Here is a 14,847-nt window from a genome sequence, read left to right on the forward strand (position 1 = left end):
ATTGGGTTCACTATAATCCATCCTGAAATTTTTTTTTCTTTTGAAAGCTAAGTTAAGCCTTTTAATAGGTTATTTACTGATACAAAAATTTACTGATACAAAAACAGTGTTTTTTATTTCTTACATAATATTATTTGTATTGCATTTTCTTTGTGGTTTTAAAAATAGCATTGCATTATAAGTTTTGTTTTCTTTGCTTCTTTTGTATTGTTTATTGGCTAATGAAGTTATGTGTATTTTTCTTTATTACCTTTATAATAATAATTTTACATTAGACCTTTATTCATGTACTTCTTTTGAATATATCATCTCTAAGTTCCCTGTTATTAATAATAATTAAAAATTAGAAATTTCCTCTACCTTTTCTCTCTTCTTCTTCCCTCTTACCTGACTTTAGTTACTAGTGGTGTTTACTTTTAATTAATTAAATGAGATTATGAGTTTATTTAATTTCTGGCACGCTTTCTTCCTTGCTTGTCCATTTCTTTTTTTCAGGCAGGATTGCAGTGGCGCAATCTCTGCTCACTGCAACCTCTGCCTCTGGGGTTCAAGCAATTCTCCTGCCTCAGCCTCCTGAGTAGCTGGGACTACAGGCCCCCGCCACCACATCTGGCTAATTGGTGTATTTTTAGTGGAGACTAGGTTTCACCATGTTGGCCAGGCTGGTTTCAAATTCCTGACCTCAAGTGATCCACGCACCTCAGCCTCTCAAAGTGCTGGGATTACAGGCGTGAGCCATCGCACGTGGCTGCCTGTCCAATTTTTGTTAAATATATCATTTCTGCATTGGCAAGGAATATGACATTTATTTTCTATTTTGACATGTCAATTTCCATATTTGCTTTAATTTAGGTTCTATACATTCAGTATTTATTTTCAGTCATTTTGCCAGGGTTTGTCTAGTTATTTCTTATTTGGCCCTAATTCATTCTCTAGTGATCCTTTTTTTTTTTTTTACATAGAGATATATTTTATTTTGAAAATTAAACGTGATCCTTTCAATAAGAGCTCAATGGCACAAGATTCTCTGAGTTCTTGCATGGTAAAAGTTGTTTGTTTTTAGGTATTATATATTAAATCAAATTTGAGTAGCTACACCAATCTTTGACTCAAAGTCATTACTTTGTGTATTTTGCAAGTGTTGTTCTACAGCCTTCTCATATTAAATATTTGTAAGAAGAAATATAAGACTAGCATTTTGTTCTTCTCTTAGGAATTTTTATTTTTATTTTTTTTCCTGGTTGCTGCTGTAACTGCAGCTCCTCCTCCCTTCTCCTATTCTCTTTCTCCTCCTCCATCACCTCCTTCTTTGCCTTTACCTTTTAAAGGGCAAATATAAGTCTTAGAGTTGACCATACTGGATCACTTTTCCTGGTCTGCTGGGTATCCATTGACAATGTTGAACTTTACTGAAGCCTAGTGATCCTGGAAAACAGTACATCTTAAAGAAATTCCTCACTGTTTCCTGTTCTGGGAAGCTGCTTACTGCAAAGCACCACACTTTCACGTAAGACTTAGATAATACTCATGGATGTCACCTTGTTTACTTATGACAAGGGATAAACAGACTCTCCAGATTCTCATTCTTTGCCTCATAAATGATTAGCTTGTTTGCCCCCCATCCCCATCAATCAGAGCAAAATACTTGTTAACTAAATTTTGATTAATTTTATCTCCTTCCCCCAGGAATCTTAACTTTGACTCACCCTCTGCCTAAACCAGCAAACAACCACTTGTTAACAGCCCCTCCCCAAAATAGGCTGATCTTAGGGTAGAATATTTTCTGATTTATTGTCTGACCACAGCTATTTCTTCTGCTTCTTCATCATTTTGGACACATTCTGCATCCATCCTAGGTACTGCTTATGAAAATTTGCATGATTCTTAATATTTATATTCAAATCCCCAAATTCTCCGGATATTCTTTTATCATCCTGTGAAATTAAACATAGTTGGAAAATAAAGTATCAAGAAGACAGAGTGAAGGGTGCAGGGCTCCTTTGATGGGATCCATTATCTCCAATTTTCTTTTGTACCTTCTACCTCTTCTTTACCATTCCTCCTGAATCTGACTGATCTCTTATTCTCAATCTTTTTAACTTGAGCCTAAAATAAGGCTTTTGAAAATCAAATCTGTTTTTCGTTTTTTGTTGTTTTTTTGTTGGTTCGTTTGTTTTGCTTTGCTTTGCTGCACCATTTTCCCTTACAGTAATCAATATGGAGTGCAGAGTAAGGAGAAGGAGACAGGAATTACAGAGGAATGAAATAGAATAGTACCCTACATTGATATGAACTATTTTCATTAATATGATAGAAGTGCCCCTGAGTCATTCACAGTCTTGTTACTGCTTCCTCTTACCCCAAGGCCCCAAAATCTGCAAGATAACTGCGTGAATTTGGGAAGGGATGTTTCCACCCCCCAGAGAGAGCCAAGCAACGTCTTCAGACACCTCAAGTCCAAGTCCCATAGGTAATAAGGTGTTGAGTTAACCTATCCCAGCCTCCTTTGATATCATCTTTTACTGAGAACATTTGACTAGATAATATCCAATTATATTTCTTCTCTTCATCTTTTTTTATTTTTTCAAATACCCATCATACAACTAGTTTACTGCCTGCTCAACTTTGTATGTTAATATCTCTTTATTTTTCAACCCAGAATTACGCAGTTATTTTATTTTTACAATGAAAAATATTTTTACCTCTCAAAGTCTCTGTTTCTTTATAAAATGGGGATTATTATATCTCTTTTAGAGGAGTCATTTCTATGATACTATCAAGAGAATGTGCTGAAATTGGAGATCTGATCCTATTGTGTAGATCAGAAATGACTGTATCAATATTGGTTATAATTAAATGTTTACAATATACAGTAATTTCCACGATTATAAAAATATTAGCTGGTCAGAAGAAGCCTCTAAAAATCCAAATAAAAGTACTGGAAATGGAAGTCTTCCCATGGCCTCTCAGATGCTGCCCTTCATTTATTGGGGCTGTGTAAACCTGTGCAAACCTTCAGTAAGTACATGTTCCTGGGGTTTTGGCTCAGATAGGTGCTCTTGTAGCCCCAGTTTGCCACTTAATTGTCATTATAATAATGTGATCAGGTGCATCTGGCTGAAGGAGTTGGGCTACAACATTTGTATTAATATCTAGCAAAGCAAAAATATAGAATGACTTTTCACTTAATGAGCAGGATAGTGGTTAGTATCTGTAATATCAACTATTTTGCCTGGTCTGCTCCTTAAAGTTAACTCTCATTGAGGAATTCCCTACCTTCCTCAGAGAGGGTTTTGCTTCTGACACTTATTTTTGTATATAATCTTCAGAAGGGACAATTGGTGGCAGAGTTGTGCTATGTGGCTTATATGAGTTTATTTCATCAGGTGCTAAGGAGAGGAGAAGGCAGGCTTGGCATCCAGCATGAGGTTTCTTTCTGATCCTCAGTGAGTGGGCATCCAGATCCCTCCACGGCTTTTGGACGTCCACGATTGTGGCAGATCACTGTGACTCATTTGGCCCAACTGGCTGACAGACCCATCTGTTGTTAAGGAACCCAACTCAGATCTGTGTAGTAAGGCAGCAAAACAAACCACATATCTGAATCACAGGACAGAAGGAGAGCTACAGTCATCTGCTATTTTTTTTTTTTTTTAGTTAAATAAGGTTTTCCCTTCAAGCAGGTGGAGGGATGTACCTTACAGGGCTTTTGTGATTGGCTCCCAGCCAGTCTTCTGTATTTTTCACAGCTGGCATCAGGATAAACTAATTTTTTTACTGAATTGACCCTCTATTACTTTCATTTTCATCAGCTCACAACCAATTGATGAGATACAATTTAATACAATGCAATTAATGTTACAGGATTTTTCATAACAAAGCATCAAAAAATGAGTTAAAACCTAAATGCCAACCAGTGGGAGTTGGAGTATAGGAACAGGAAATTTAGAAGACAACGTAAACCTAAGAGAGAAAGAAGCTCTAAGAAATATAAAAATAATTTATGCTGCCAATGCTGAGAAAGAAAGAGATTATGAAAAACAAGCTAGACGACAAATGGTTAATAATTACTTCACTAAGATGCTTCTAAGGATTCAAGAAACCTTCCCCAAAGAGCTGAACTGTAGCCTTGGAGGAATGGGGGAAGGAGGACATCAAGGTGGTGAGGAAAAGAAGGGCTATTTCTAGTAGACGGAAAAATATGAATGCAAGCAGGGAGCTGTGAAAAAGCATTCATGGCCCCATGAGATTTGGCACCTCCCTTGACCTACCTGTCATTTTCCACCAACACCCTACCACCTGAAGTATTTACTATTTGTATAAATTAATTATAAAAGCTTTGAAGGTGAAGTTAGGCTTATGGATTTTTATTTTATTCAATGGGTTATAGTTCATTGTCAACATTATTTATGTTGATGTTAAATTGTACCAGATTTTTGGACATTGGTTGTCTCTTCAAGGCAGCTTTTGTGTCCTTTTGATATGTCTCTAACATTCTTTGAGTATTGTCTTGCTTTTTTGAACAACTCGTTGTGTATGATTTTAGTTGTAGCTCTGAAATTAACCTTTCCTCTAAGGAGCCCTGATGTCTTTTAGTGGAGAATGGTATTTAGGAACCAATATTTGAGTACTAGCTGTGCTCATTGCTACTAGCATTTCATTGCTTGTAGCCCATCTCAATGTTCAGAACTAGGAAAAATAACTGAAAATGCACACACACACACACACAGAGACACACACATGTACACATATTTTTTCTGTATCTACCTAATTATATATTAAAAACAATGAACTTACCTGATAATTACAATTCCAGTCACCTGTGTTTATTCCAACTATACTCCCTTCCGTGTTTGTAATCCCCTTCCCCAATAGTGAAAAATTTGTCATCCATTTTATCATCAATATATTTACTTCTTTGCTCACTCACAGAACACACCAGGCATGATTTCAGAATTGTTTGTCTGTACCATAGTGCAAATCAGCTCTATTAAGTGGAATTTACTATTTGTCTTTTTTTAGAGCAAAACTTATAAAGAGTAAAATATACAAATCTTTACAATTCATTGAGTTGTGATAAGTGCCTGCCTTCATGAAACTCACACTGGTTATTAAGATATAGAAAATGTCATCATTGTAGAAAGCTTCCCGTTGCCTCTTCCTGGTAAATTCCCTATTTTTTCTCTTTTGAATTTTTATGTATATGAAATCATGTAGTGTGAATTATTTTGGGTCTGGCTTCATTTGCTCAGTCTTTCATTGTCTAAAAGATTCATCCATATTATTATATGAATAGTTTTTCATTTTTATTGCACAGTATTCTTCCATTGCATGTCGATATCAAAATCACTTACCTATTCTTTAGTTGACAGGCATTTGTGTTGTTCTCAATTTTGAACAGTTAATAAAGCTGCCATGAACATTTTCTCTAAAGTCTTTTGTAAAAATGCATTCTCATTTATGTTAAGTAAATTCATAGGAGTAGAATCGATATATCGCAGGGAGGATATATGTTCAATTTTTAAAAACTGAGAGGTTTCAAATTGATTGTATAAGTTTTACTCTATCATCAAAGTATAAGAATTATGGTTGCTCCATATCACTGACAATATTTAGTGTTGGTCTTTTTTTATTTTAACCATTCTGCTAAATATGGAGCAGTATCTCTTTAGGATTTAATGGCATTTTCCAGCTAACTAATGATGTTAGATCCTTTTTCATTTACTTATTGGCCATATATACTTATTTCTTTGTGAATTCTCTGTTCAGGTCTGTTTTCATTGAATTGTCTTTTTATTACTCAATTATAGGATACAAGTTTCTTTGTCTTTTGCCAGATATAAACTTAGGTTATAAAGATATCTTAGATTTTCTTTTGAAAGGTTTTAAGTTTAGCTTTTAAAAATAGGTCTATGATTCACCTCAAATTAATTTTTGCATATTGCATGAAGGACAGGTCAAGGTTCATTTTCTTCTATGTGGGTATCCACATAGAAATCCTTCAGTGCCATTATCAAAAGTTAATTGACTGTACAATTTTGGGTGTATTTCTGAATTCTATGCTTTATCATTTTATAAATATTACACTGTTTTTATATTGTAGCTTCATAGTAAGTATTGAAGTCAGGTACTGTTAGTTCTCTTCCTATGTGTATTATTTTCCTTTTTCAAAATTGTTTTGACTATTCTAGATCACTTGTACTTTGAGAGGAATTTTAGAATCCACTTATCAATTTTTAAAATAAAAAGCATATTGCAATTATGATTGGGCTTATGTTGAATCTGTATATCAACTTGGGAAGAGTTGACATCTTGATAATATTGCGTCTTCCAGTCCATGAACATGGTCTATCACCCCATTTACTTGGGACTTTAAAAGTTTCTCTCATTAATATTTTGTGGATTCTGTACAGAGATTTTGTTTGCATTAATTTATCTTAAATATATTATGTGTTTGGAAGTAGTGGAAATAGAACTTTAAAATTTTTATTTTGACGTTGTATATTGAGACCTTGCTAAATTTGCTACGTAGTCTAGTGGATATTTATATATCCTTTAAGATTTACTACACAATCATGTCATCTGTAAATACTGACAGTTTAAATTCTTTTGTTTTTGTTTTTGTTTTTGTTTTTGAGACCGTGTCTCACTCTGTCACCCAGACTGGAGTGCAGTGGTGCGATCTTGACTCACTGTAACCTCTGTCTCCTGGGTTCAAGTGATTCTCCTGCCTCAGCTTTCTGAGTAGCTGGGACCACAGGTGCACACCAACACGCCCAGCTAATTTTTGTATTTTTAGTAGAGATGGGGTTTCATCATACTCTCTAATTTTTATGTCTTTCTCTTGCATTATTGTACTTCCTTAAACTTCTCATTTAATGTAGAGTAGAAATAGTGAGAGAATATCTTTGCCTTGATCATTGTCTTAGAGGGAAAATAAACTACTGAAGAGAAAATGTGAATCTTATAAAATTTTATGCAATCCTTGTACAGTATTCGTGCTAGTCATCTCTGTACTGTTCCAATATTAGTATATGTGCTGCCAAAGCAAGTACATATTTTCTCTGAAAATCTGTGGCTTTCTTGAAATCAGAATTCATGATTTAGTTATCTTTCTAGTCTATGCACCTAGCATACTGCCCCAAACATGCAAGAACTGCAGTAAGCGTTTTTTAAACAAATGAATAACAAACAATTTCTTGAAAGATTATTTTGAAGAAATAACCTAATAATATCCTAGGACCCTGTTTTCCAGAGGATGTTCTATGTAATACTAATTCTAAGAGTCATCTCTAAGAGTCATGTATTAAGGTACTTTTTTTATTGACAAATAAATTTGGGAGATTCTGGATCTAAAAAGGAAAAAGATTTACCTACATAACAGAGTAGACAATTCATATTTACACTCATTTGTAAAAATTTCCCTAATATTGCTAGCTATGTACCTAAATTCCTTTATGATCCCCATTTCTACTGATGGTTGGAAAGTAATGTAAGCTTTCCAGTTACAGATAACTCAATATTTTCCAGTTTAAAATCTCATTTAGTAAATGTTCACTCAGTTTAACTTCTCCAGGTGATACTCACCATTTCCTTTTCCAAATGGTGTCTGGAATTGTGCAAATGTCTTCTGGGGCTTACTCTTAGTGAACTCCAATTGAAGTGTAGCTTGTCTCACCTTACTCTGGACAATGGCCTTTTTTCCTACTGTTTCTGCTGTTCAAGTGACTATAACAGATATACCTTATTACTTGTTGTCACAGAAAAATCAAGTCTCAAGGTATCTATCCTTATAGTTACAGGTTGAATTATATCCCCTCAAAATTCATGTGACAAAGTCCTAATTCCCAGTAACTCAGAATGTGATCTTATTTTGAAATAAGGCCATTGCTGATATAAGTAGTTGGGAGGTTATTAAGATGGGTCCCAATCCAATGTGACTATGTCCTTACAAAAAGGTGTAAGTTTGGAGAAAGACAGCAAATCAAGACTATGCCATGTGAGGATAAAGGCAGAGTTGGGGGTGATGCTTCTACAAGCCAAAGAACAGCAAATATTTCCAGCAAACCACCAGGAGCTAGAAGAGAGACATGGAACAGATTCTTCACAGTCTTCGGAAGAAAACAATCCTGGTGACATCTTGATCTTGGACTTCCAGCCTCCAGAACTGTGAAACAATACATTTCTGTTGCTGAAGCTGCTCAGTTTGCAGTATTTTGTTACAGCAGCTTTAGTAAACTAATACATATTCATCCTTTCTTCTGGATGTTATGTTTGTACTTGGTTTTCACTGACGTTCTAAATCTTCTGATTTTCAGCTGTAACTTCTGCTTCTTGCCTGGATTGCCCACTCCACTGTATCTCATATGTGATCACTTTGCAATTTGCTATATTGACCCATGAAATACTAACTGTTTTTACTTCTTAGGTATTTCCAGTTACCCCAGTGACAGCATGAAAGAAATTTTGAATCCCTTCCACATCACAGAGCTGTCAAGGGATATTCCACTGGCAAAATTTCCTGCTGTTTCTCTACCTAAATATGTCTATAATATTTTCTATTCCACTACAACCATCTCATATTAGCACAAGAAAGAATCTTGGAAGTCAGTCTTAGTTCAGAGTTACAACTGGGAAGGAAAATACATGCACCTTAGGGGTTCAACTTCCCTTCCAACTTCCCTGGAGTTTTCCTCTCCCCTCTCCTGTGCCCCTTGGATTACAGTTAATGGAGGTGAGTTGACTGGATTCCTGAAAAATCCAGGCTGCTTTTTCACACTATGTTTAAAAATGCTTCCAAATGCTCTTCTTCCTCTCATGAGCGGTATCTTCCTTTCTTTTTCTGATTGGCATTCCCCATATAAGATTGCTTTCTAGTTTTCCTCTCAACATTATTTTTTAGTAAAACTTATGAACTATGATTCCACCAACCCTGATTTTTGATAAGCAGAAGGTCTTCAGCAATTAGAAATCCATCTCTCCCAGTAAAGCTAGGGTTTCAATAATTTTTCTAGCCTTCATATTCATAGTCCTCTTTGGGAAGCTGAATGCTGAATACTACTCTTTCTCTCCAAATTCCTGTTATAAACATCCTAATTATCTCTAAGGCATTAGGTGCCTCGATTAAACAAGGTGAGAATCATCAGTAATGTGGAAAAGAAACACACATTAATGTCTTCATATTACCCAGGACTTCTCAAAGCTTTTCATGCACTAACAGGTGTTATGACTCTACAAACATGGAGGATATGGTATATATAGCACTTTACAACTTATTTGAACACAGATCCTTTATCTTAAGAGAACATCTGGCCAGACTAATATCCCATTGGAAATGAACCGATGAGCAAAATGATGTGTTGCAAAACAGGAAAAACTGGAAGCAGGGAAATGAATTAAGAGGATACATCATTTGTCCAAAAGAAAAGTGATGAAGACCTGAACTGGAGAAATGGCAGTGATCATGAGATTCAATAAGGATTTAGATTTATTATTTAGTATTTATAAACTATGTAATATTGTCAGAACACTTGACTTACTCTAATGAAATTGGATTCTAAATGTTTCTATCTAGCAATGTTTGTATTTTGTTGAATTTCAAGAAGACAACTGGTTAAAATCAGAGGCACATGTATTTTAAATACATGTTTATAAAACAGATGTGGAAGGAAGACATTATTTCTTTTGGGCCGGCACTAAAGGAAAATTTTCTTAAGGCATCCAATTACATTTTATTCTGCCTCTCTCTTAGTTCATGAAATGTATTAGAAAGGTTCTCCTTGGTTTCTCAAGATCTTTGTAAACAGACTTACCGATGTGATGAGAAAACTTGAAAAAATTCCCCAAATTGCTAGTCAGTAAAATTTTAGATCCAAAGCAATTTTAGTGTTCTAAGCATTCATTTTTTTAAGTTGTATTTTATAGACCTGATCTTGCTCTGTCTCCCAGGCTGGAAAGCAGTGGCAGGATCATGGCTCACAGCAGCCTTGACCTCCCAGGCTCAAGCAATTCTCTCACCTCAGCCTCCTGAGTAGCAGGGATCACAGGCATGCACCTCTACACTTGGCAAATTTTTTTCTTTTCTTGTAAAGACAGGGTTTCACTATGTTGCCCAAGCTGGTCTCGAAATCCTAGGCTCAAGCAATCCTCCCATCTCAGCCTCCCACAATGCTAGGATTACAAGTGAGAGTCACTGCACCTGGCCTACCAAATATTTTTAAATAACATATTGGAATATCTTTAATGGGCCTCCACTGATTTATACTTTTCACTAAGACTAGAATATTGTGTTTATTGTAATATAATTTAAGCACAAGAGGAAAAAAAGACAAATTTAGTTATAAAATTAAATTAGTTCATATAAAATATGGCTAGAAGATTATATCTACTTAGGCCTATTAGAATAGAACTGAATCATCAAAATAGAACTGGTGATTTTTAACTAAGAACAGTATTGCAGTTCTTCCTTTTAGCAATAAAGGTAATAATTAGATAGAAATTACTAATAAGATCTGTTTCACAAAAATGGCTTATTTTTCTATGGTGTTACTATAGTAATAAAAATTTTAAGAAAAAAAAATAACAGAGGAAGTAATACTTTGGAGAGTGTGGCAGATTGCTGAAAAAAATGAACATAACTATTTTCATCTCTTCCTTTTATTCATGCCCCTTTGTACTGTCACTTGCAGTATCTTGAATCAAAAGGTAGGCTTTGCTTTTCCACCCCTTATATATGGTCTGAACTTGTAACTTGCTCTGACCAATGAAATGCAGTGGAAGTGCCATTGTGGCAGTTGTAAACCTAGGTTTCATGTGCTCTTGGCAATTCTATTCTCTGCAGAAGCTCTTTGAAGCCTCCACGTGGACAAGTCTAAGCTAGTCTGCTGGATGATGAAAAACCACATGGAGACCACATGTGCCATCCCAGTTGAAGCCATCTTAGATCAGCCAGCCCTACTAACTGACTGTAGTTACATGGGTGAGGCCAGTTGAAACCAGAATTGCCCAGCAAAGCCTAGCCCAAATTACCAACCTGTAGAATTGTGAGATAAATAGATGTTTGTTGTTTTAAGCAACTAAAGCATTCCAAAACTGTTGTTTTGGAATGGTTGGTTATTCAGCAACTAATTTGGTGCTTCAGATTATTTCTGTGCTTAACTATTTTAATCACCTCTCAGTAATCTTCCTCTTTTAATAGCTTCTGATTGCCCACACAGTAAAGTCTCCATAACTTTAATCAGATTTTCAAGGCCTTTCATGATTTCTCCACAAGATAAATTTGAAGTAAAAGTTTCTGCTACTTTTCTCCATTCACCCTTGAATGATTTTGCCAAAATGAATTATCAATAGTCCTTGACTATGAAACACTATCAATTGAAAAGTCTATAATTTGTTTAATACACATTTTACTTCACATCCTTACAGATGGTAAGTTTCTTTTGAAATTGATTCTAAGATAAATCATGTTTTTATAGACAGTATAGAAAGATAATGTGACTGAGAAATAAGAAAGCAGAGTCCTTATTATTTTCTACATCTGAAGTTCTCTGCTGCCTGTCCCTGTCTAGAACCATTCCCTCTGTTTTGTATGCTCCAGATCTACAAATTCTGCTTATATATATCTACATATCCTGCTTATCTAAAAATCTATGCAAATATCTTCCCACTTAGAAATCATTGAGGACCTTTGACTTCATTGAACTAAATATAATCACTCCTACATGAACTTTCCTCTCAAATGATTAGAACTACTCACAGGCATTTTCCAAAGTTATTGGCAACTTTTCCTTTGCTATTAGACTGTATGCAGGTTGAGGGCAATACAGCACTTACTGAATATTTCACACTCTCTTTTTGCCACTCCAACGCAAAGTTCTAAGTACAGTGTCTATTCCGCCTTGCTCAATATATATTTGTTCAGCAAATAAGTCAAAAAAAGTACACATTTAACAAACCTCAAGGTTTCTGACTCTTCATATTCATTGTGTCACTAATTAACCATGAGACCTTAGGCAATTTGCTTAATCTCTTGGGGCTGATGCCTCAAATTACAGAAGAGATGAGATAGTAGATGTGTGAATATTCTATGTAAACTGGGAGATCAGTTTGGTGTTTTAGCACTGTTTCCTTTTCTGAAAAATGAGGCAGTTGAACTTGATCTAGTTTTTAAAAGCCACCTGTAAGTAGCATTCCACAATGATAACATTGCCAGTTGTTGCTTTTTCTTAAGTGTGTTGGCTCAAAGTGTGGATGACTTTGAAAAACGAAGTACAGAACTTGCTTCCTAAAAGCTTATCTTGGTAGCTGATGCACTAGTGAACGTTCCTACTATGATTATTATTCCAGACAACTTTGCACCATGCGGACAGGTCAAATGAGACCAGAAGTATTATGAACCAATGCTAATCAGGACTGTTTCCTGCACTCTGAGACCAAAGGGGCCATTCTCACAAAGAAAGAGGTAGGTATTATTACAGCAATATAAATCACCCAAGAGTTTGGTTCAAAACTTTTTTGATTAACTAAAACTTTTATTAATAAAAGTAGATTAAAGACATATTAAGAGTTCAATATTTTAAAGAATCACCCTTAGGAAATAGGCATATAGTGATTGGTGTTGGATGTAATGATATACCATAATTAATGTGAGCACTACAGAGTCTTGAGCCCCACATCTCTGCACTGTGATGAATTTTCCAGTTCAATACTATTCATTTCGGTTAACTTTGACTCAATTTACATTTGTATACATTCAAGGTAGCATTTGATATTGTGGAAAGAGGGTTGGCTGTTAGAATTCATGAACTTCCATATTCACTACTACTTGTGTGATGTTTAGCAACTCGCCTATTGTCTCTAAACCTTAGTTTCCTCATCTGCAAAATGGGAATATTATTAGCCACCTCATATTTGATATAACGTCCCTAGCACAATGATTATATCATCTTCCTCCCACTCCTTCAATTCATGCCAGTTCAATTTGACTTAATTTAACAAACATCAACTATTTTTCAACTATATTTATGGAACACAACCATGCATATGTTGCATCATTGCAAATATGGGCTTCTGGGAAGCCTCTGTAATTGAAAAGTTTTTCCTTGGGAAAATATATATTATTTGATCATGTAAGGAAATCAGTTATTGTCATGTTTTATTTATATCTAATCCAGTGAGTTTATTAATGTCTAAATCAATGGGAAGATCACAAAGGTAAGTTTGATATTTTCTCCAAAAATTTGGTGCCTACACCCTATTTTTCTATAAAATGAACACATTTTCTTAAATTTTAGGAAGACAGTAGTCTTCTATAACCAGGTCAGTGGACATGGCCTTACTGAAAGGCATAAGTGAAGCTAAGCATTGCAATGAATAAGCTGCCTCTGACTCCTCTTGTGCCCCACTTTCTGCTCAGCCCCATTACTTTCCCAGCCACTACTGTAATAACCAGTTCCACATGAGTTTTTCCACTCAAAACTCAAAATACACGCAACCAAGAAATGTGAACGAATTAGGAGGCCAATAGATAAATTATTTCCTTTTCTATCTCCCAGGCAGATGGGTCTAAGATGTATTTTATAAGGCTTTCCAGAAAAATCTCACGTGATGAACATCAGTCACATAGTAGGGGTCAACTCTATCATGCATCCTTGTCTTAGTTTTTTCTCCTTTCCTATTTCACTCTACCTATCCCTCATTCCTGTTTCCTCATATCACTTTAGGGAGAACTTCAGCTAAGACTGAGCACAATGAGGCAATTTTTAAGGCTTAACTCCTCCCCATTCCATAGCTCTTAGCATGGTAAGCCGGTAAGGGTGGTCAAGTTTGTATAAGGGATCAATGAGATTCTAGGAAAGAAAAGATTAAAATGTCCTTCGCTTTGGGGTTAAAGATTATTAGAACGACTCTGATTTATTAAGATTGTCCCAAGTGAGGCTGATCAGCAGCAGAAGACACTCAGGGCCCTTAATGTGAAATTTGTCGTGAGAGTAAGTGTGGATTTCAGTTGTTGCCATAGACCAGGGTTGAGCACAGTGTGAGGATCAGGCTGGAACTGCCATCTAACCTGGACTTTGTGAACGCACTTGGGGCAGGTTACCTGTGCATGTGAGTACTACACAGGCAGCTGTAAAAATGAGAGCCCTGTCCTCAGGCAGTATAAGCCATTACAGACAGAAAAGGGTAACCTTAGAAGGGAGGTGCTTCTGTTTTCTGCTTTCCCTGTAAGCTGCTGTGCTGAGCAGCAATGTCAGAACTAATGCGTGTGGTCATCAGTGGATGGGCAGGATTACATAAGGCCTTTACTGTGTGTAAAACAAGATTCTGCAGTTTCTTCCTGCCAGAGACTTTTGAAACCAGGGCTGGGGCCTAAGAATAGAACAAATGTGGCAATGGTAACGTCAGTGGCTGCTGCTTGGATGGAAGCATCCTTACCCTGAGGGGAGTGGGCCTGGAATACAGATGAGTCAGTGCCTCAGAGCATTGGAACTAGTTGACTAAGGTGGGAATGAACCAGGAAGAGGAGAGACAGGTTTGTGGTAGTCAATCAAGATAGAAGCTGGACTTGCAAAATGAGTCTTTCAGGCTTTATGTAAGGGTAGCAGACAATTAGGAGGCACTATCCTATGAATAGCTCATGAACCAAGTTCCATGGATTCTTCCAAGTCTCTTTGAAAAACAAACAAAAATCATCAAAAAGTGTTCACCGGGGTGGAGCCAAGATGGCCAAATAGGAACAGCTCCGGTCTCCAGCTCCCAGCCCCAGCGACACAGAAGACGGGTGATTTCTGCATTTCTGCTTGAGGTACCGGTTTCATCTCACTAGGGAGTGCCTAACAGTGGGTACAG

At 36.1% G+C, this 14,847-nt stretch overlaps 1 non-coding gene across 1 annotated transcript; it reads right to left on the minus strand.

Annotated features, from left to right (window-relative positions):
• Positions 1 to 6,948: 6,948 nt before the first annotated feature.
• On the minus strand, positions 6,949 to 7,055 carry LOC115836466. Its single transcript, XR_004031548.1, has one exon. It is a non-coding gene; the product is annotated as a U6 spliceosomal RNA (small nuclear RNA).
• Between the last annotated feature and the right edge of the window lie 7,792 nt (positions 7,056 to 14,847).

The sequence above is a fragment of the Nomascus leucogenys genome, chromosome 8, assembly GCF_006542625.1.
Source record: "Nomascus leucogenys isolate Asia chromosome 8, Asia_NLE_v1, whole genome shotgun sequence".
NCBI classification, from domain to species: domain Eukaryota; kingdom Metazoa; phylum Chordata; class Mammalia; order Primates; family Hylobatidae; genus Nomascus; species Nomascus leucogenys.